Source organism: Chiloscyllium plagiosum, unplaced genomic scaffold (assembly GCF_037043375.1).
Source record: "Chiloscyllium plagiosum isolate Xiang-an unplaced genomic scaffold, Cpla_swu_hap1 HiC_scaffold_40, whole genome shotgun sequence".
Lineage (NCBI taxonomy): Eukaryota > Metazoa > Chordata > Chondrichthyes > Orectolobiformes > Hemiscylliidae > Chiloscyllium > Chiloscyllium plagiosum.
The window spans coordinates 1,916,244-1,939,905 of record NW_028270178.1 but is presented as its reverse complement, the minus strand read 5'-3'; the positions used below and the strand labels follow the sequence as shown (position 1 = coordinate 1,939,905).

Genomic DNA, 23,662 nt, shown 5'->3' with positions numbered 1-23,662 from the left:
CAGGAGTGATTTACAGACTGGAATCTAATCGAGGGGTTCAGGGTGGGTTATATACAGAATAACAGATACCCCGGGAGTGAGTTACAGACTGGAATCGAATCGAGGGGTTCAGGGTGGGTTATATACAGAATAACAGATTCCCCGGGAGTGAGTTCCAGACTGGAATCTAATCGAGGGGTTCAGGGTGTGTTATATACAGAATAACAGATACCCCGGGAGTGAGACACAGACTGGAATCTAATCGAGGGGTTCAGGGTGGGTTATATACAGAATAACAGATACCCGGGAGGTAGTTACAGACTGGAATCTAATAAAGGGGTTCAGGGTGAGTTATATACAGAATAACAGATACCCGGGACTGAGTTACAGACTGGAATCTAATCGAGGGGTTCAGGGTGGGTTATATACAGAATAACAGATACCTCGGGAGTGAGTTACAGACTGGAATCTAATCGAGGGGTTCAGGGTGGGTTATATACAGAATAGCAGATACCCCGGGAGTGAGTTACAGACTGGAATCTAATCGAGGGGTTCAGGGTGGGTTATATACAGAATAACAGATACCCGGGAGTGAGTTACAGACTGGAATCTAATCGAGGGGTTCAGGGTGGGTTATATACAGAATAACAGATACCCCGGGAGTGAGTTACAGACTGGAATCTAATCGGGGGATTCAGGGTTGGTTATATACAGAATAACAGATACCCCGGGAGTGAGTTACAGACTGGAATCTAATCGTGGGGTTCAGGGTGGGTTATATACAGAATAACAGATACCCCGGGAGTGAGTTACAGACTGGAATCTAATCAAGGGGTTCAGGGTGGGTTATATACAGAATAACAGATACTCCGGGAGTGAGTTACAGACTGGAATCGAATCGACGGGTTCAGGGTGGGTTATATACAGAATAACAGATACCCAGGAGGTAGTTCCAGACTGGAATCTAATTGAGGGGTTCAGGGTGCGTTATATACAGAATAGCAGATATCCGGGAATGAGTTACAGACTGGAATCTAATCGGGGGGTTCAGGGTGGGTTATATACAGAATAACAGATACCCCGGGAGTGAGTTACAGACTGGAATCTAATCGAGGGGTTCAGGGTGGGTTATATACAGAATAACAGAGACACCGAGAGTGAGTTACAGACTGGAATCTAATCGAGGGATTCAGGGTGGGTTATATACAGAATAACAGATACCCGGGAGTGAGTTACAGACGGGAATCTAATCGAGGGGTTCAGGGTGGGTTATATACAGAATAACAGATACCCCGGGAGTGAGTTACAGACGGGAATCTAATCGAGGTGTTCAGGATGGGTTATATACAGAATAACAGATACCCGGGAGTGAGTTACAGACTGGAATCTAATCGAGGGGTTCAGGGTGGGTTATATACAGAATAACAGATACCCGGGAGTGAGTTACAGACTGGAATCTAATCAAGGGGTTCAGGGTGGTTTATATCCAGAATAGCAGATACCCCGGGAGTCTGTTACAGACTGGAATCTAATCGAGGGGTTCAGGGTGGGCTATATACAGCATAACAGATACCCAGGAGTGAGTTACAGAATCGAATCTAATCGAGGGGTTCAGGGTGGGTTATATACAGAATTACAGATACCCGGGAGTGAGTTACAGACTGGAATCTAATCGAGGGCTTCATGGTGGGTTATATACAGAATAACAGATACCCCAGAGTGAGTTACAGACTGGAATCTAATCCAGGGGTTCAGGGTGGGTTATATACAGAATAACAGATACCCCGGGAGGTAGTTCCAGACTGGAATCTAATTGAGGGGTTCAGGGTGCGTTATATACAGAATAACAGATACCCCGGGAGTGAGTTACAGACTGGAATCTAATCGAGGGGTTCAGGGTGAGTTATATACAGCATAACAGATACCCCGGGAGTGAGTTACAGACTGGAATCTAATCGAGGGGTTGAGGGTGGGTTATATACAGAATAACAGATACCCCGGGAGTGAGTTACAGACTGGAATCTAATCGAGGGGTTGAGGGTGGGTTATATACAGAATAACAGATACCCCGGGACTGAGTTACAGACTGGAATCGAATCAAGGGGTTCAGGGTGCATTATATACAGAATAACAGATACCCTGGGAGTGAGTTACAGACTGGAATCTAATCGAGGGGTTCAGGGTGCGTTATATACAGAATAACAGATACCCTGGGAGTGAGTTACAGACTGGAATCTAATCGAGGGGTTCAGGGTGGGTTATATACAGAATAACAGGTACCCCGGGAGTGAGTTACAGACTGGAATCTAATCGAGGGGTTCAGGGTGGGTTATATACAGAATAACAGATAACACGGGAGTGAGTTACAGACTGGAATCTAATTGAGGGGTTCAGGGTGGGTTATATACAGAATAACAGATATCCCGGGAATGAGATACAGACTGGAATCTAATCTACGGGTTCAGGGTGGGTTATATACAGAATTGCAGATATCTGGGAGTGAGTTACAGACTGGAATCTAATCAAGGGGTTCAGGGTGGGTTATATACAGAATAACAGGTACCCCGGGAGTGAGTTACAGACTGGAATCTAATCGAGGGGTTCAGGGTGGGTTATATACAGAATAACAGACACCACGGGAGTGTGTTACAGACTGGAATCTAATCGAGGGGTTCAGGGTGGGTTATATACAGAGTAACAGATACCCCGGGAGTGAGTTACAGACTGGAATCTAATCGAGGGGTTCAGGGTGGGTTATATACAGAATAACAGACACCCCGGGAGTGAGTTACAGACTGGAATCTAATCGAGGGGTTCAGGGTGGGTTATATACAGAGTAACAGATACTCCGGGAGTGAGTTACAGACTGGAATCTAATCAAGGCGTTCAGGGTGGGTTATATACAGAATAACAGATACTCCGGGAGTGCGTTACAGACTGGAATCTAATCGAGGGGTTCAGGGTGGGTTATATACAGAATAACAGATACTCCGGGAGTGCGTTACAGACTGGAATCTAATCGAGGGGTTCAGGGTGGGTTATATACAGAATAGCAGATACCCCGGGAGTGAGTTACAGACTGGAATCTAATCGAGGGGTTCAGGGTGGGTTATATACAGAATAACAGATACCCCGGGAGTGAGTTACAGACTGGAATCGAATCAAGGGGTTCAGGGTGCATTATATACAGAATAACAGATACCCTGGGAGTGAGTTACAGACTGGAATCTAATCGAGGGGTTCAGGGTGCGTTATATACAGAATAACAGATACCCTGGGAGTGAGTTACAGACTGGAATCTAATCGAGGGGTTCAGGGTGGGTTATATACAGAATAACAGATACCCCGGGAGTGAGTTACAGACTGGAATCTAATCGAGGGGTTCAGGGTGGGTTATATACAGAATAACAGATAACACGGGAGTGAGTTACAGACTGGAATCTAATTGAGGGGTTCAGGGTGGGTTATATACAGAATAACAGATATCCCGGGAATGAGATACAGACTGGAATCTAATCGAGGGGTTCAGGGTGGGTTATATACAGAATTGCAGATATCTGGGAGTGAGTTACAGACTGGAATCTAATCAAGGGGTTCAGGGTGGGTTATATACAGAATAACAGATACCCCGGGAGTGAGTTACAGACTGGAATCTAATCGAGGGGTTCAGGGTGGGTTATATACAGAATAACAGACACCACGGGAGTGTGTTACAGACTGGAATCTAATCGAGGGGTTCAGGGTGGGTTATATACAGAGTAACAGATACCCCGGGAGTGAGTTACAGACTGGAATCTAATCGAGGGGTTCAGGGTGGGTTATATACAGAATAACAGATATCCCGGGAGTGAGTTACAGACTGGAATCTAATCGAGGGGTTCAGGGTGGGTTATACAGAATAGCAGATACCCCGGGAGTGAGTTACAGACTGGAATCTAATCGAGGGGCTCAGGGTGGGTTATATACAGAATAACAGAGACACCGTGAGTGAGTTACAGACTAGAATCTAATCGAGGGATTCAGGGTGGGTTATATACAGAATAACAGATACCCGGGAGTGAGTTACAGACGGGAATCTAATCGAGGGGTTCAGGGTGGGTTATATACAGAATAACAGATACCCCGGGAGTGAGTAACAGACGGGAATCTAATCGAGGTGTTCAGGATGGGTTATATACAGAATAACAGATACCCGGGAGTGAGTTACAGACTGGAATCTAATCGAGGGGTTCAGGGTGGGTTATATACAGAATAACAGATACCCCGGGAGTGAGTTACAGACTGGAATCTAATCAAGGGGTTCAGGGTGGGTTATATACAGCATAACAGGTACCCAGGAGTGAGTTACAGACTCGAATCTAATCGAGGGGTTCAGGGTGGGTTATATACAGAATAGCAGATACCCCGGGAGTCTGTAACAGACTGGAATCTAATCGAGGGGTTCAGCGTGGGTTATATACACATTAACAGAGCAGCAGGTCAGGCAGCATCCAGGGAACAGGAGAATCGACGTTTCGGGCACAGGCCCTTCTTCATTCCTGAATAAGGGCCTGTGCCCGAAACGTCGAATCTCCTGTTCCCTGGATGCTGCCTGACCTGCTGCGCTGTTCCAGCAATAAAGTTTCAACTTTGATCTCCAGCATCTGCAGACCTCACTTTCTCCTTATATACACAATAACAATTACCCCGGGAGTGAGTTACAGACTGGAATCTAATCGAGGGGTTCAGCGTGGGTTATATACAGAATAACAGATACCCGGGAGTGAGTTACAGACTGGAATCTAATCGAGGGGGTTCAGGGTGTGTTATATACAGAATAACAGATACCCCGGGAGTGAGTTACAGACTGGAATCTAATCGAGGGGTTCAGGGTGGGTTATATACAGAATAACAGATACCCCGGGAGTGAGTTACAGACTGGAATCTAATCGAGGGGTTCAGGGTGGGTTATATACAGAATAACAGATACCCCGGGAGTGAGTTACAGACTGGAATCTAATCGAGGGGTTCAGGGTGGGTTATATACAGAAAAACAGCTACTCCGGGCGTGAGTTACAGACTGGAATCGAATCGAGGGGTTCAGGGTGGGTTATATACAGAATAGCAGATACCCCGGGAGTGAGTTACAGACTGGAATCTAATCGAGTGGTTCAGGGTGGGTTATATACAGAATAACAGATACCCCGGGAGTGAGTTACAGACTGGAATCTAATCGAGGGGTTCAGGGTGGGTTATATACAGAATAACAGATACCCCGGGAGTCAGTTACAGACTGGAATCTAATCGAGGGGTTCAGTATGATTTAAATTTAGAATAACAGATACCCCGGGAGTCAGTTACAGACTGGAATCTAATCGAGGGGTTCAGGGTGGGTTATATACAGAATTACAGATACCCCGGGAGTGAGTTACAGACTGGAATCTAATCGAGGGGTTCAGGGTGGGTTATATACAAAATAACAGATACCCCGAGAGTGAGTTACAGACTGGAATCTAATTGAGGGGTTCAGGGTGGGTTATATCCAGAATAACAGATACCCCGGGAGTGAGTTACAGACTGGAATCTAATCGAGGGGTTCAGGGTGGGTTATATACAGAATAACAGATACCCCGGGAGTGAGTTACAGACTGGAATCGAATCGAGGGGTTCAGGGTGGGTTATATACAGAATAACAGATACCCCGGGAGTGAGTTACAGACTGGAATCTAATCGAGGGGTTCAGGGTGGGTTATATACAGAATAACAGATACCCCGGGAGTGAGTAACTGACTGGAATCTAATCGAGGGGTTCAGGGTGGTTTATATACAGAATAACAGATACCCCGGGAGTGAGTTACAGACTGGAATCTAATCGAGGGGTTCAGGGTGGGTTATATACAGAATAACAGATACCCCGGGAGTGAGTTACAGACTGGAATCTAATCGAGGGGTTCAGGGTGGTTTATGTACAGAATAACAGATACCGCGGGAGTGAGTTACAGACTGGAATCTAATCGAGGGGTTCAGGGTGTGTTATATACAGAATAACAGATACCCCGGGAGTGAGATACAGACTGGAATCTAATCGAGGGGTTCAGCGTGGGTTATATACAGAATTGCAGATATCCGGGAGGGAGTTACAGACTGGAATCTAATCAAGGGGTTCAGGGTGAGTTATATACAGAATAACAGATACCCGGGAGTGAGTTACAGACTGGAATCTAATCGAGGGGGTTCAGGGTGGGTTATATACAGAATAACAGATACCCCGGGAGTCAGTTACAGACTGGAATCTAATCGAGGGGTTCAGGGTGGGTTATATACAGAATAACAGATACCCCGGGAGTGAGTTACAGACTGGAATCTAATCGAGGGGTTCAGGGTGGGTTATATACAGAATAACAGATACACCGGGAGTGAGTTACAGACTGGAATCGAATCGAGGGGTTCAGGGTGTGTTATATACAGAATAACAGATACCCCGGGAGTGAGATACAGACTGGAATCTAATCGAGGGGTTCAGCGTGGGTTATATACAGAATAACAGATATCCGGGAGGGAGTTACAGATTGGAATCTAATCGAGGGGTTCAGGGTGGGTTATATACAGAATAACAGATACCCCGGGAGTGAGTTACAGACTGGAATCTAATCGAGGGGTTCAGGGTGGGTTATATACAGAATAACAGAGACACCGAGAGTGAGTTACAGACTGGAATCTAATCGAGGGTTTCAAGGTGGGCTATATACAGAATAACAGATACCCGGGAGTGAGTTACAGACTGGAATCTAATCGAGGGGATCAGGGTGGGTTATATACAGAATAACAGATACCCCGGGAGTGAGTTACAGACTGGAATCTAATCGAGGGGTTCAGGGTGGGTTATATACAGAATAATAGATACCCCGGGAGGGAGTTACAGACTGGAATCTAATCGAGGGGTTCAGGGTGGGTTATATACAGAATAGCAGATACCTCCGGAGGGAGTTACAGACTGGAATCTAATCGAGGGGTTCAGGGTGGGTTATATACAGAATAACAGATACCCCGGGAGTGAGTTACAGACTGGAATCTAATCGAGGGGTTCAGGGTGGGTTATATACAGAATAACAGATACCTCCGGAGGGAGTTACAGACTGGAATCTAATCGAGGGGTTCAGGGTGGGTTATATACAGAATAACAGATACCCCGGGAGTGAGTTACAGACTGGAATCTAATCGGGGGGTTCAGGGTGGGTTATATACAGAATAACAGATACCCCAGGAGTGAGTTACAGAGTGGAATCTAATCGAGGGGTTCACGGTGGGTTATATACAGAATAACAGATACCCCGGGAGTGAGTTACAGACTGGAATCTAATCGAGGGGTTCAGGGTGGGTTATATACAGAATAACAGATACCCCAGGAGTGAGTTACAGAGTGGAATCTAATCGAGGGGTTCAGGGTGGGTTATATACAGAATATCAGATACCCCGGGAGTGAGTTACAGACTGGAATCTAATCGAGGGGTTCAGGGTGCGTTATATACAGAATAACAGATACCCCGGGAGTGAGTTACAGACTGGAATCTAATCGAGGTGTTCAGGGTGGGTTATATACAGAATAACAGATACCCCGGGAGTGAGTTACAGACTGGAATCTAATCGAGGGGTTCAGGGTGGGTTATATACAGAATAATAGATACCCCGGGAGTGAGTTACAGACTGGAATCTAATCGAGGTGTTCAGGGTGGGTTATATACAGAATAACAGATACCTCCGGAGGGAGTTACAGACTGGAATCTAATCGAGGGGATCTGGGTGGGTTATATACAGAATAACAGATACCCGGGAGTGAGTTACAGACTGGAATCTAATCGAGGGGTTCAGGGTGGGTTATATACATAATAACAGATACCCCGGGAGTGAGTTACAGACTGGAATCTAATCGAGGTGTTCAGGGTGGGTTATATACAGAATAACAGATACCCCGGGAGTGAGTTACAGACTGGAATCTAATCGAGGGGTTCAGGGTGGGTTATATACAGAATAATAGATACCCCGGGAGTGAGTTACAGACTGGAATCTAATCGAGGTGTTCAGGGTGGGTTATATACAGAATAACAGATACCTCCGGAGGGAGTTACAGACTGGAATCTAATCGAGGGGATCTGGGTGGGTTATATACAGAATAACAGATACCCGGGAGTGAGTTACAGAGTGGAATCTAATCGAGGGGTTCACGGTGGGTTATATACATAATAACAGATACCCCGGGAGTGAGTTACAGACTGGAATCTAATCGAGGGGTTCAGGGTGGGTTATATACAGAATAACAGATACCCCAGGAGTGAGTTACAGAGTGGAATCTAATCGAGGGGTTCAGGGTGGGTTATATACAGAATATCAGATACCCCGGGAGTGAGTTACAGACTGGAATCTAATCGAGGGGTTCAGGGTGGGTTACATACAGAATAACAGATACCCCGGGAGTGAGTTACAGACTGGAATCGAATCGAGGGGTTCAGGGTGGGTTACATACAGAATAGCAGATATCCGGGAATGAGTTACAGACTGGAATCGAATCGAGGGGTTCAGGGTGGGTTACATACAGAATAACAGATACCCTGGGAGTGAGTTACAGACTGGAATCTAATCGAGGGGTTCAGGGTGGGTTATATACAGAATAACAGATACCCCCGGAGTGAGTTACAGACTGGAACCTAATCGAGGTGTTCAGGGTGGGTTATATACAGAATAACAGATACCCCGGGAGTGAGTTACAGACTGGAATCTAATCGAGGGGTTCAGGGTGGGTTATATACAGAATAACAGATACCCCGGGAGTGAGTTACAGACTGGAATCTAATCGAGGGGTTCAGGGTGGGTTATATACAGAATAACAGATACCCGGGAGTGAGTTACAGACTGGAATCTAATCGGGGGGTTCAGGGTGGTTTATATACAGAATAACAGATACCCCGGGAGTGAGTTACAGACTGGAATCTAACCGAGGGGTTCAGGGTGGGTTATATACAGGATAACAGATACCCGGGAGGGAGTTACAGACTGGAATCTAATCGAGGGGTTCAGGGTGGGTTATATACAGAATAACAGATACCCGGGAGTGAGTTACAGACTGGAATCTAATTGAGGGGTTCAGGGTGTGTTATATACAGAATAACAGATACCCCGGGAGTGAGTGACAGACTGGAATCTAATCGAGGGGTTCAGGGTGGGTTATATACAGAATAACAGATACCCGGGAGTGATTTACAGACTGGAATCTAATCGTGGGGTTCAGGGTGGGTTATATACAGAATAACAGATACCCCGGGAGTGAGTTACAGACTGGAATCTGATCGAGGGGTTCAGGGTGGGTTATATACAGGATAACAGATACCCTGGGAGTGAGTTACAGACTGGAATCTGATCGAGGGGTTCAGGGTGTGTTATATACAGAATAACAGATACCCCGGGAGTGAGTTACAGACTGGAATCTAATCGAGGGGTTCAGGGTGGGTTATATACAGAATAACAGATACCCCGGGAGTGAGTTACAGACTGGAATCTAATCGGGGGTTTCGGGGTGGGTTATATACAGAATAACAGATACACCGGGAGTGAGTTACAGACTGGAATCTAATCGAGGGGTTCAGGCTGGGTTATATACAGAATAACAGATACCCCGGGAGTGAGTTACAGACTGGAATCTAATCGAGGGGTTCAGGGTGGGTTATATGCAGAATAACAGATACCCCGGGAGTGTGTTACAGACTGGAATCTAATCGAGGGGTTCAGGGTGGGTTATATACAGAATAACAGATACCCCGGGAGTGAGTTACAGACTGGAATCTAATCGAGGGGCTCAGGGTGGGTTATATACAGAATAACAGATACCCCGGGAGTGAGTTACAGACTGGAATCTAATCGAGGGGTTCAGGCTGGGTTATATACAGAATAACAGATACCCCGGGAGTGAGTTACAGACTGGAATCTAATCGAGGGGTTCAGGGTGGGTTATATACAGAATAACAGATACCCCGGGAGTGTGTTACAGACTGGAATCTAATCGAGGGGTTCAGGGTGGGTTATATACAGAATAACAGATACCCCGGGAGTGAGTTACAGACTGGAATCTAATCGAGGGGCTCAGGGTGGGTTATATACAGAATAACAGATACCCCGGGAGTGAGTTACAGACTGGAATCTAATCGAGGGGTTCAGGGTGGGTTATATACAGAATAACAGATATCCGGGAGTGAGTTACAGACTGGAATCTAATCGAGGGGTTCAGGGTGGGTTATATACAGAATAACAGATACCCCGGGAGTGAGTTACAGACTGGAATCTAATCGGGGGGTTCGGGCAGCACTGACAGTCGTTCTGAAAATCACATTTCCGCGGAATGGAGCAGGTCGGGAGGACTTATTCTGCGACAGTGAACAACAGCACAACAGCGAGAAGTGCAGAGATTTAAAGTGATGTGATCGCAGGGTGTATGAATACAATGTCTGATGAAGACTGTGAATCCGATCTCAAATTGTCAGTGACCCCCCGTCTGGAAAGCTCCCTGTGCGGTAACAGGTCATTCGGCCCACACTGCCTCTCCCACGCAGTGGTACTCATGGCTAACCCTCCTGTTGTGAACACAGTGGGGCAGTTTGGGGTGGCCGATCCAGCCTCACCTGCGCCGCTCTCGTCTCTGGGAGGACACGGGCCCACCAGCATCTGAGACAAGGTTCCTCCGTGCAGACGGTCGCCCGAGGGTGAGATCGAACCCAGGTCCCTGGCGCTGGGATGCAGCAGTTGTAGTTTGCGCAAGGACGTCAGGGAAAGTAAACCTGACCCCTAACCCGGTCTGGACTACACATCCGTCCAGGCCCACAGCAATGTAGGGTGACTCTTAACTACACCCGCACACCGTGGGCAATTCTGGATGGTGCAAGAGAAGGTGGATTGGCCATGCTAAATTACCCATAGTGCTCAGGGATGTGTAGGTTAGGGTGGATTGGCCATGCTAAATTACCCATAGTGTTCAGGGATGTGCAGGTTAGGGTGGATTGGCCATGCTAAATTACCCCATAGTGTTCAGGGATGTGTAGGTGAGGGTGGATTGGCCATGCTAAATTACCCATAATGTTCAGTGATGTGTAGGTTAGGGTGGATTGGCCATGCTAAATTACCCCATAGTGTTCAGGGATGTGTAGGTTAGGGTGGATTGGCCATGCTAAATTACCCCATAGTGTTCAGTGATGTGCAGGTTAGGGTGGATTGGCCATGCTAAATTACCCCATAGTGTTCAGGGATGTGTAGGTTAGGGTGGAGTGGCCATGCTAAATTACCCCATCGTGTTCAGGGATGTGCAGGTTAGGGTGGATTGGCCATGCTAAATTACCCCATAGTGTTCAGGGTTGTGTAGGTCAGGGTGGATTGGCCATGCTAAATTACCCCATAGTGTTCAGGGATGTGCAGGTTAGGGTGGATTGGCCATGCTAAATTACCCCATAGTGTTCAGGGATGTGCAGGTTAGAGTGGTTTGGCCATGCTAAATTACCCCATAGAGTTCAGGGATGTGTAGGTTAGGGTGGATTGGCCATGCTAAATTACCCCATAGTGTTCAGGGATGTGTAGGTTAGGGTGGATTGGCCATGCTAAATTACCCCATAGTGTTCAGGGATATGCAGGTTAGGGTGGATTGGCCATGCTAAATTACCCATAGTGCTCAGGGATGTGCGGGTTAGGGTGGATTGGCTATGCTAAATTACCCCATAGTGTTCAGGGATGTGCAGGTTAGGGTGGATTGGCCATGCTAAATTACCCCATAGTGTTCAGGGATGTGTAGGTTAGGGTGGATTGGCCATGCTAAATTACCCATAGTGTTCAGGGGTGTGTAGGTTAGGGTGGATTGGCTATGCTAAATTACCCCATAGTGTTCAGGGATGTGTAGGTTAGGGTGGATTGGCCATGCTAAATTACCCCATAGTGCCCAGGGATGTGTAGGTTAGGGTGGATAGGCCATGCTAAATTACCCATAGTGTTCAAGGATGTGCAGGTTAGGGTGGATTGGCCATGCAAAATTACCCCATAGTGCCCAGGGATGTGTAGGTTAGGGTGGATAGGCCATGCTAAATTACCCATAGTGTTCAGGGATGTGCAGGTTAGGGTGGATTGGCCATGCAAAATTACCCCATAGTGCTCAGGGATGTGTAGGTTAGGGTGGATTGGCCATGCTAAATTACCCATAGTGCCCAGGGATGTGCAGGTTAGGGTGGATTGGCCATGCTAAATTACCCATAGTGTTCAGGGGTGTGTAGGTTAGGGTGGATTGGCTATGCTAAATTACCCACAGTGTTCAGGGTTGTGCAGGTTAGGGTGGATTGGCCATGCTAAATTATCCCATAGTGCCCAGGGATGTGTAGGTTAGGGTGGATAGGCCATGCTAAATTACCCATAGTGTTCAGGGATGTGCAGGTTAGGGTGGATTGGCCATGCTAAATTACCCCATAGTGCTCAGGGATGTGTAGGTTAGGGTGGATTGGCCATGCTAAATTACCCATAGTGCCCAGGGATGTGCAGGTTAGGGTGGATTGGCCATGCTAAATTACCCATAGTGTTCAGGGATGTGCAGGTTCAGGTGGATTGGCCATGCTAAATTACCCCATAGTGCTCAGGGATGTGTAGGTTAGGGTGGATTGGCCATGCTAAATTACCCATAGTGCCCAGGGATGTGCAGGTTAGGGTGGATTGGCCATGCTAAATTACCCATAGTGCTCAGGGATGTGTAGGTTAGGGTGGATTGGCCATGCTAAATTACCCTGTAGTGTTCAGGGATGTGTAGGTTAGGGTGGATTGGCCATGCTAAATTACCCCATAGTGCTCAGGGATGTGCAGGTTAGGGTGGATTGGCCAGGCTAAATTACCCCATAGTGTTCAGGGATGTGTAGGTTAGGGTGGATTGGCCATGCTAAATTACCCCATAGTGTTCAGGGATGTGTAGGTTAGGGTGGATTGGCCAGGCTAAATTACCCCATAGTGTTCAGGGATGTGCAGGTTAGGGTGGATTGGCCATGCTAAATTACCCCATAGTGCTCAGGGATGTGCAGGTTAGGGTGGATTGGCCAGGCTAAATTACCCCATAGTGTTCAGGGATGTGTAGGTTAGGGTGGATTGGCCATGCTAAATTACCCCGTAGTGTTCAGGGATGTGCTAGTTAGGGTGGATTGACCATGCTAAATTACCCATAGTGCTCAGGGATGTGCAGGTTAGGGTGGATTGGCCATGTTAAATTACCCATAGTGTTCAGGGATGTGTAGGTTAGGGTGGATTGGCCATGCTAAATTACCCATCGTGCTCAGGGATGTGTAGGTTAGGGTGGATTGGCCATGCTAAATTACCCATAGTGCTCAGGGATGTGTAGGTTAGGGTGGATTGGCCATGCTAAAGTACCCATCGTGCTCAGGGATGTGCAGGTTATGGTGGATTGGCCAAGCTAAATTACCCCATAGTGTTCAGGGATGTGTAGGTTAGCGTGGATTGGCCATGCTAAATTACCCATAGTGTTCAGGGATGTGCAGGTTAGGGTGGATTGACCATGCTAAATTACCCATAGTGCTCAGGGATGTGCAGGTTAGGGTGGATTGACCATGCTAAATTACCCCATAGTGTTCAGGGATGTGCAGGTTAGGGTGGATTGGCCATGCTAAATTACCCCATAGTGTTCAGGGATGTGCAGGTTAGGGTGGATTGGCCATGCTAAATTACCATAGTGTTCACGGATGTGCAAGGTAGGGTGGATTGGCCATGCTAAATTACCCATAGTGTTCAGGGATGTGCAGGTTAGGGTGGATTGGCCATGCCAAATTACCCCATAGTGTTCAGGGATGTGTAGGTTAGGGTGGATTGGCCATGCTAAATTACCCCATAGTGTTCAGCCATGTGTGGGTTAGGGTGGGTTGGCCATGCTAAATTACCCATAGTGTTCAGGGATGTGCAGGTTAGGGTGGATTGGCCATGCTAAATTACCCATAGTGTTCAGGGTGGGTTATATACAGAATAACAGATACCCCGGGAGTGAGTTACAGACTGGAATCTAATCGAGGGGTTCAGGGTGGGTTATATACAGAATAACAGATACCCCGGGAGTGAGTTACAGACTGGAATCTAATCGAGGGGTTCAGGGTGGGTTATATACAGAATAACAGATACCCGGGAGTGAGTTACAGACTGGAATCTAATCGGGGGGTTCAGGGTGGTTTATATACAGAATAACAGATACCCCGGGAGTGAGTTACAGACTGGAATCTAACCGAGGGGTTCAGGGTGGGTTATATACAGGATAACAGATACCCGGGAGGGAGTTACAGACTGGAATCTAATCGAGGGGTTCAGGGTGGGTTATATACAGAATAACAGATACCCGGGAGTGAGTTACAGACTGGAATCTAATTGAGGGGTTCAGGGTGTGTTATATACAGAATAACAGATACCCCGGGAGTGAGTGACAGACTGGAATCTAATCGAGGGGTTCAGGGTGGGTTATATACAGAATAACAGATACCCGGGAGTGATTTACAGACTGGAATCTAATCGTGGGGTTCAGGGTGGGTTATATACAGAATAACAGATACCCCGGGAGTGAGTTACAGACTGGAATCTGATCGAGGGGTTCAGGGTGGGTTATATACAGGATAACAGATACCCTGGGAGTGAGTTACAGACTGGAATCTGATCGAGGGGTTCAGGGTGTGTTATATACAGAATAACAGATACCCCGGGAGTGAGTTACAGACTGGAATCTAATCGAGGGGTTCAGGGTGGGTTATATACAGAATAACAGATACCCCGGGAGTGAGTTACAGACTGGAATCTAATCGGGGGTTTCGGGGTGGGTTATATACAGAATAACAGATACACCGGGAGTGAGTTACAGACTGGAATCTAATCGAGGGGTTCAGGCTGGGTTATATACAGAATAACAGATACCCCGGGAGTGAGTTACAGACTGGAATCTAATCGAGGGGTTCAGGGTGGGTTATATGCAGAATAACAGATACCCCGGGAGTGTGTTACAGACTGGAATCTAATCGAGGGGTTCAGGGTGGGTTATATACAGAATAACAGATACCCCGGGAGTGAGTTACAGACTGGAATCTAATCGAGGGGCTCAGGGTGGGTTATATACAGAATAACAGATACCCCGGGAGTGAGTTACAGACTGGAATCTAATCGAGGGGTTCAGGCTGGGTTATATACAGAATAACAGATACCCCGGGAGTGAGTTACAGACTGGAATCTAATCGAGGGGTTCAGGGTGGGTTATATACAGAATAACAGATACCCCGGGAGTGTGTTACAGACTGGAATCTAATCGAGGGGTTCAGGGTGGGTTATATACAGAATAACAGATACCCCGGGAGTGAGTTACAGACTGGAATCTAATCGAGGGGCTCAGGGTGGGTTATATACAGAATAACAGATACCCCGGGAGTGAGTTACAGACTGGAATCTAATCGAGGGGTTCAGGGTGGGTTATATACAGAATAACAGATATCCGGGAGTGAGTTACAGACTGGAATCTAATCGAGGGGTTCAGGGTGGGTTATATACAGAATAACAGATACCCCGGGAGTGAGTTACAGACTGGAATCTAATCGGGGGGTTCGGGCAGCACTGACAGTCGTTCTGAAAATCACATTTCCGCGGAATGGAGCAGGTCGGGAGGACTTATTCTGCGACAGTGAACAACAGCACAACAGCGAGAAGTGCAGAGATTTAAAGTGATGTGATCGCAGGGTGTATGAATACAATGTCTGATGAAGACTGTGAATCCGATCTCAAATTGTCAGTGACCCCCCGTCTGGAAAGCTCCCTGTGCGGTAACAGGTCATTCGGCCCACACTGCCTCTCCCACGCAGTGGTACTCATGGCTAACCCTCCTGTTGTGAACACAGTGGGGCAGTTTGGGGTGGCCGATCCAGCCTCACCTGCGCCGCTCTCGTCTCTGGGAGGACACGGGCCCACCAGCATCTGAGACAAGGTTCCTCCGTGCAGACGGTCGCCCGAGGGTGAGATCGAACCCAGGTCCCTGGCGCTGGGATGCAGCAGTTGTAGTTTGCGCAAGGACGTCAGGGAAAGTAAACCTGACCCCTAACCCGGTCTGGACTACACATCCGTCCAGGCCCACAGCAATGTAGGGTGACTCTTAACTACACCCGCACACCGTGGGCAATTCTGGATGGTGCAAGAGAAGGTGGATTGGCCATGCTAAATTACCCATAGTGCTCAGGGATGTGTAGGTTAGGGTGGATTGGCCATGCTAAATTACCCATAGTGTTCAGGGATGTGCAGGTTAGGGTGGATTGGCCATGCTAAATTACCCCATAGTGTTCAGGGATGTGTAGGTGAGGGTGGATTGGCCATGCTAAATTACCCATAATGTTCAGTGATGTGTAGGTTAGGGTGGATTGGCCATGCTAAATTACCCCATAGTGTTCAGGGATGTGTAGGTTAGGGTGGATTGGCCATGCTAAATTACCCCATAGTGTTCAGTGATGTGCAGGTTAGGGTGGATTGGCCATGCTAAATTACCCCATAGTGTTCAGGGATGTGTAGGTTAGGGTGGAGTGGCCATGCTAAATTACCCCATCGTGTTCAGGGATGTGCAGGTTAGGGTGGATTGGCCATGCTAAATTACCCCATAGTGTTCAGGGTTGTGTAGGTCAGGGTGGATTGGCCATGCTAAATTACCCCATAGTGTTCAGGGATGTGCAGGTTAGGGTGGATTGGCCATGCTAAATTACCCCATAGTGTTCAGGGATGTGCAGGTTAGAGTGGTTTGGCCATGCTAAATTACCCCATAGAGTTCAGGGATGTGTAGGTTAGGGTGGATTGGCCATGCTAAATTACCCCATAGTGTTCAGGGATGTGTAGGTTAGGGTGGATTGGCCATGCTAAATTACCCCATAGTGTTCAGGGATATGCAGGTTAGGGTGGATTGGCCATGCTAAATTACCCATAGTGCTCAGGGATGTGCGGGTTAGGGTGGATTGGCTATGCTAAATTACCCCATAGTGTTCAGGGATGTGCAGGTTAGGGTGGATTGGCCATGCTAAATTACCCCATAGTGTTCAGGGATGTGTAGGTTAGGGTGGATTGGCCATGCTAAATTACCCATAGTGTTCAGGGGTGTGTAGGTTAGGGTGGATTGGCTATGCTAAATTACCCCATAGTGTTCAGGGATGTGTAGGTTAGGGTGGATTGGCCATGCTAAATTACCCCATAGTGCCCAGGGATGTGTAGGTTAGGGTGGATAGGCCATGCTAAATTACCCATAGTGTTCAAGGATGTGCAGGTTAGGGTGGATTGGCCATGCAAAATTACCCCATAGTGCCCAGGGATGTGTAGGTTAGGGTGGATAGGCCATGCTAAATTACCCATAGTGTTCAGGGATGTGCAGGTTAGGGTGGATTGGCCATGCAAAATTACCCCATAGTGCTCAGGGATGTGTAGGTTAGGGTGGATTGGCCATGCTAAATTACCCATAGTGCCCAGGGATGTGCAGGTTAGGGTGGATTGGCCATGCTAAATTACCCATAGTGTTCAGGGGTGTGTAGGTTAGGGTGGATTGGCTATGCTAAATTACCCACAGTGTTCAGGGTTGTGCAGGTTAGGGTGGATTGGCCATGCTAAATTATCCCATAGTGCCCAGGGATGTGTAGGTTAGGGTGGATAGGCCATGCTAAATTACCCATAGTGTTCAGGGATGTGCAGGTTAGGGTGGATTGGCCATGCTAAATTACCCCATAGTGCTCAGGGATGTGTAGGTTAGGGTGGATTGGCCATGCTAAATTACCCATAGTGCCCAGGGATGTGCAGGTTAGGGTGGATTGGCCATGCTAAATTACCCATAGTGTTCAGGGATGTGCAGGTTCAGGTGGATTGGCCATGCTAAATTACCCCATAGTGCTCAGGGATGTGTAGGTTAGGGTGGATTGGCCATGCTAAATTACCCATAGTGCCCAGGGATGTGCAGGTTAGGGTGGATTGGCCATGCTAAATTACCCATAGTGCTCAGGGATGTGTAGGTTAGGGTGGATTGGCCATGCTAAATTACCCTGTAGTGTTCAGGGATGTGTAGGTTAGGGTGGATTGGCCATGCTAAATTACCCCATAGTGCTCAGGGATGTGCAGGTTAGGGTGGATTGGCCAGGCTAAATTACCCCATAGTGTTCAGGGATGTGTAGGTTAGGGTGGATTGGCCATGCTAAATTACCCCATAGTGTTCAGGGATGTGTAGGTTAGGGTGGATTGGCCAGGCTAAATTACCCCATAGTGTTCAGGGATGTGCAGGTTAGGGTGGATTGGCCATGCTAAATTACCCCATAGTGCTCAGGGATGTGCAGGTTAGGGTGGATTGGCCAGGCTAAATTACCCCATAGTGTTCAGGGATGTGTAGGTTAGGGTGGATTGGCCATGCTAAATTACCCCGTAGTGTTCAGGGATGTGCTAGTTAGGGTGGATTGACCATGCTAAATTACCCATAGTGCTCAGGGATGTGCAGGTTAGGGTGGATTGGCCATGTTAAATTACCCATAGTGTTCAGGGATGTGTAGGTTAGGGTGGATTGGCCATGCTAAATTACCCATCGTGCTCAGGGATGTGTAGGTTAGGGTGGATTGGCCATGCTAAATTACCCATAGTGCTCAGGGATGTGTAGGTTAGGGTGGATTGGCCATGCTAAAGTACCCATCGTGCTCAGGGATGTGCAGGTTATGGTGGATTGGCCAAGCTAAATTACCCCATAGTGTTCAGGGATGTGTAGGTTAGCGTGGATTGGCCATGCTAAATTACCCATAGTGTTCAGGGATGTGCAGGTTAGGGTGGATTGACCATGCTAAATTACCCATAGTGCTCAGGGATGTGCAGGTTAGGGTGGATTGACCATGCTAAATTACCCCATAGTGTTCAGGGATGTGCAGGTTAGGGTGGATTGGCCATGCTAAATTACCCCATAGTGTTCAGGGATGTGCAGGTTAGGGTGGATTGGCCATGCTAAATTACCATAGTGTTCACGGATGTGCAAGGTAGGGTGGATTGGCCATGCTAAATTACCCATAGTGTTCAGGGATGTGCAGGTTAGGGTGGATTGGCCATGCCAAATTACCCCATAGTGTTCAGGGATGTGTAGGTTAGGGTGGATTGGCCATGCTAAATTACCCCATAGTGTTCAGCCATGTGTGGGTTAGGGTGGGTTGGCCATGCTAAATTACCCATAGTGTTCAGGGATGTGCAGGTTAGGGTGGATTGGCCATGCTAAATTACCCATAGTGTTCAGGGATGTGTAGGTTAGGGTGGATTGGCCATGCTAAATTACCCCATAGTATTCAGGGATGTGCAGGTTAGGGTGGATTGGCCATGCTAAATTACCCCATAGTGTTCAGGGATGGGCAGTTTTGGGTGGATTGGCCATGCTAAATTACCCATAGTGTTCAGGGATGTGCAGGTTAGTGTGGATTGGCCATGCTAAATTACCCCATAGTGTTCAGGGATGTGTAGGTCAGAGTGGTTTGGCCATGCTAAATTACCCCATAGTGTTCAGGGATGTGCAGGTTAGGGTGGATTGGCCATGCTAAATTACCCCATAGTGTTCAGGGATGTGCAGGTTAGGGTGGATTGGCCATGCTAAATTACCCCATAGTGTCCAGGGATGTACAGGTTAGGGTGGATTGGACATGCTATTTTACCCCATAGTGTCCAGGGATGTACAGGTTAGGGTGGATTGGACATGCTATTTTACCCCATAGTGTCCAGGGATGTGCAGGTTAGGGTGGATTGGCCATGCTAAATTACCCCATAGTGTTCAGGGATGTGTAGGTCAGAGTGGTTTGGCCATGCTAAATTACCCCATAGTGTTCAGGGATGTGCAGGTTAGGGTGGATTGGCCATGCTAAATTACCCATAGTGTTCAGGGATGTGCAGGTTAGGGTGGATTGGCCATGCTAAATTACCCCATAGTGTTCAGGGATGTGTAGGTTAGGGTGGATTGGCCATGCTAAATTACCCCATAGTGTTCAGCCATGTGTGGGTTAGGGTGGGTTGGCCATGCTAAATTACCCCATAGTGTTCAGTGATGTGTAGGCTAGGGTGGATTGGCCATGCTAAATTACCCATAGTGTTCAGGGATGTGCAGGTTAGGGTGGATTGGCCATGCTAAATTACCCATAGTGTTCAGGGATGTGTAGGTTAGGGTCGATTGGCCATGCTAAATTACCCCATAGTGTTCAGGGATGTGCAGGTTAGGGTCGATTGGCCATGCTAAATTACCCCACAGTGTTCAGGGATGTGCAGTTTTGGGTGGATTGGCCATGCTAAATTACCCATAGTGTTCAGGGATGTGCAGGTTAGTGTGGATTGGCCATGCTAAATTACCCCATAGTGTTCAGGGATGTGTAGGTCAGAGTGGTTTGGCCATGCTAAATTATCCCATAGTGTTCAGGGATGTGTAGATTAGGGTGGATTGGCCATGCTAAATTACACATAGTGTTCAGAGATTTGTAGGTTAGGGTGGATTGGCCATACTAAATTACCCCATAGTGTTCTGGGATGTGTAGGTTAGGTTGGATTGGCCATGCTAAATACCCCATAGTGTTCAGGGATGTGCAGGTTCGGGTGGATTGGCCATCCTAAATTACACATAGTGTTCAGAGATTTGTAGGTTAGGGTGGATTGGCCATACTAAATTACCCATAGTGTTCTGGGATGTGTAGGTTAGGTTGGATTGGCCATGCTAAATACCCCATAGTGTTCAGGGATGTGTAGGTCAGGGTGGATTGGCCATGCTAAATTACCCCATAGTGTTCAGTGATGTGTCGGTTAGGGTGGGTTGGCCATGCCAAATTACCCCATAGTGTTCAGGGATGTATAGATTAGGGTGGATTGGCCATGCTAAATTACCCCATAGTGTCCAGGGATGTACAGGTCAGGGTGGATTGGCCATGCTGAATTACCCCATAGTGTTCAGTGATGTGTCGGTTAGGGTGGGTTGGCCATGCTAAATTACCCCATAGTGTTCAGGGATGTGCAGGTTAGGGTGGTTTGGCCATGCTAAATTACCATAGTGTTCAGGGATGTGCAGGTTAGGGTGGATTGGCCATGCTAAATTACCCCATAGTGTCCAGGGATGTACAGGTTAGGGTGGATTGGACATGCTATTTTACCCCATAGTGTCCAGGGATGTGCAGGTTAGGGTGGATTGGCCATGCTAAATTACCCATAGCGCTCAGTGATATGCAGGTTAGGGTGGATTGGCCATGCTAAATTACCCATAGTGTTCGGGGATGTGCAGGTTAGGGTGGTTTGGCCATGCTAAATTACCATAGTGTTCAGGGATGTGCAGGTTAGGGTGGATTGGCCATGCTAAATTACCCATAGTGCTCAGTGATGTGCAGGTTAGGGTGGATTAGCCATGCTAAATTACCACATAGTGTTCAGGGATGTGCAGGTTAGGGTGGATTGGCCATGCTAAATTACCCATAGTGCTCAGTGATGTGCAGGTTAGGGTGGATTAGCCATGCTAAATTACCACATAGTGTTCAGGGATGTGCAGGTTAGGGTGGATTGGCCATGCTAAATTACCCATAGTGCTCAGTGATGTGCAGGTTAGGGTGGATTAGCCATGCTAAATTACCCATAGTGCTCAGTGATGTGTAGGTTAGGGTGGATTGGCCATGCTAAATTACCCCATAGTTTTCAGGGATGTGTAGGTTAGGTTCATTAACCAGGGATAAATGCAGAGCAATGGAGAGTGGGTTTCGGGGGGCTCCTCTTCACTGGATTGGTGAGGACGTGTTGGGCCGAAGGGCCATTTCTGACACCGTCTGGGGATTCTGCTTTTTTGGCGCTATCACTTTAGGAGAGATGTCCCTTTAAGAAACCGGGGTGTTATCTAATCTCGTTGGCAGTGCATTTAAGGTGGGGGCGGCAACTTCAAGGGAGATGTGAGGGGCGATTTTTTTTTTCCTCAGAGAGTGATGGGAACATGCTGCCAGGGGGTGGTGGGGACGTGTATAATCGGGGTGTTTAAGGGGTTGTAAGACAAATAGATGCACGTGCGAGGGATGGAGGGGTCGGGATATGGAGCAGGCAGAGGGGATTGGTTTAATGTGGGCCAAAGGGCCTGTTCCTGAGCTGTCCAGCCTGTGTTCAATGTGTGGTTTGTTGAAAGAGATGCATGACAGGAGGCATTAATTCACCAACAAGGCATTGTTTGGTGGTGGTGGTGGTGGAACGCCTTACGATCGGTATTTGTTTCAGTCGGCTCTCTCTGGCCCGAGTTTCTGGCTGACATTTTGGCGTTTGTAGCTTGGCGGTTGGTCAAGGACGTCCTGGTTCGGAGCAGACCCCCCCCTTTCAAAATGTTTGAAGAAGGTGGGCGATAGACCCCAACGTCCTCTCACTTTAAAACCAGATGTGAGGCCGCCTCGTGGGCTGAAGGGCCCCGTTCCTGCGCTGTAGTGTTCCACTTCTCACGATGCTGAAGTCGGTGGAATGGTGGCTGTTGCAGGTTGCAGGGGGGAACTTGGATAAACTGCAGGATTGGGCTGAGAGGTGGCAAATGGAGTTCAATGCAGCTAAATGTGAGGTGGTGCACTTTGGGAAGACTAACAGGAAGGCAGGGTACTGGGTCAGTGGAAAGACTCTTGGTAGTGTGGATGTGCAGAGGGATCTTGGAGTCCATGTACATAGATCCCTGAAATTTGCCACCCAGGTGGATAGTGCTGTTAAGAAGGTATACGGTGTGTTAGGTTTCGTTGGGAGAGGGATTGAGTTCCGGAGCCGCAATATCACGCTGCAACGATACAAAACGCTGGTGCGGCCGCACTTGGAATATCGTGTCCAGTTCAGGAAGGATGTGTAACATTGGAAAAGGTGCAGAGGAGATTTCCCAGGATGTTGCCTGGTCTGGAGGGAAGGTCTTACGAGGAAAGGCTGAGAGACTTGGGTCTGTTCTCATTGGAAAGAAGGCGGCTAAGAGGGGGATTTGATAGAGACATACAAGATGATCAGAGGATGAGATAGGGTCAACAGTGACTGTCTTTTTCCTAGGATGGTGACGTCAGCTTGTACGGTGGGGGGGGGGGGGGGCATAACTACAAACTGAGGGGGTGATAGATTTAAGACAGATGTCAGAGGCAGGGTTCTCTACTCAGAGAGTGGTAAGGGCGTGGAATATCCTACCTGCTAATGTAGTCAACTCAGCCGCATTAGGGAGATTTAATCCACGGATAAGCACGCGGTTGATTTTGGGAAAGTGTAGGGGGAATGGGCTGAGAATAGTTCACAGGTCGGCACAACATCGAGGGCCGAAGGGCCTGTTCTGCGCTGGATTGTTCTGTGTTCTATGTCCCACACTGGGACGGAAACTGAGATTTCTGAAGGTTCAGGGTAGCTTGCAGCCAGTGGTGTAGTTGATCCAGACGTTCAGAAGGGGTTAGATCAGGTCCCAGACGATTCCCACGTGCTGGGCCCGGGAGTACTGTACTGAGGTGGAGAGAGAGAACTGACTGGGTACACCAAGCAGGAACAGACGGGGGGCTTTATCCGAACGGCAGCCAGTGACTTGTGGGATACGGGAGGGATCCGTGCTGGGATTCCTGAGCTACACGTTCAATGAGGAAGCTGAATGTGACCTCTCCAAATGTGCGGAAGCTGGGCGGGAGGGTGA

General features: G+C 47.9%; 1 protein-coding gene across 1 annotated transcript in view; it reads right to left on the bottom strand.

The window, feature by feature from the left end:
• The window catches only part of LOC148138281 (SLAM family member 8-like), a 90,159-nt gene that overhangs the window by 11,797 nt on the left and 54,700 nt on the right, over positions 1–23,662 (bottom strand). The gene's annotated exons all lie outside the window — the stretch shown is intronic.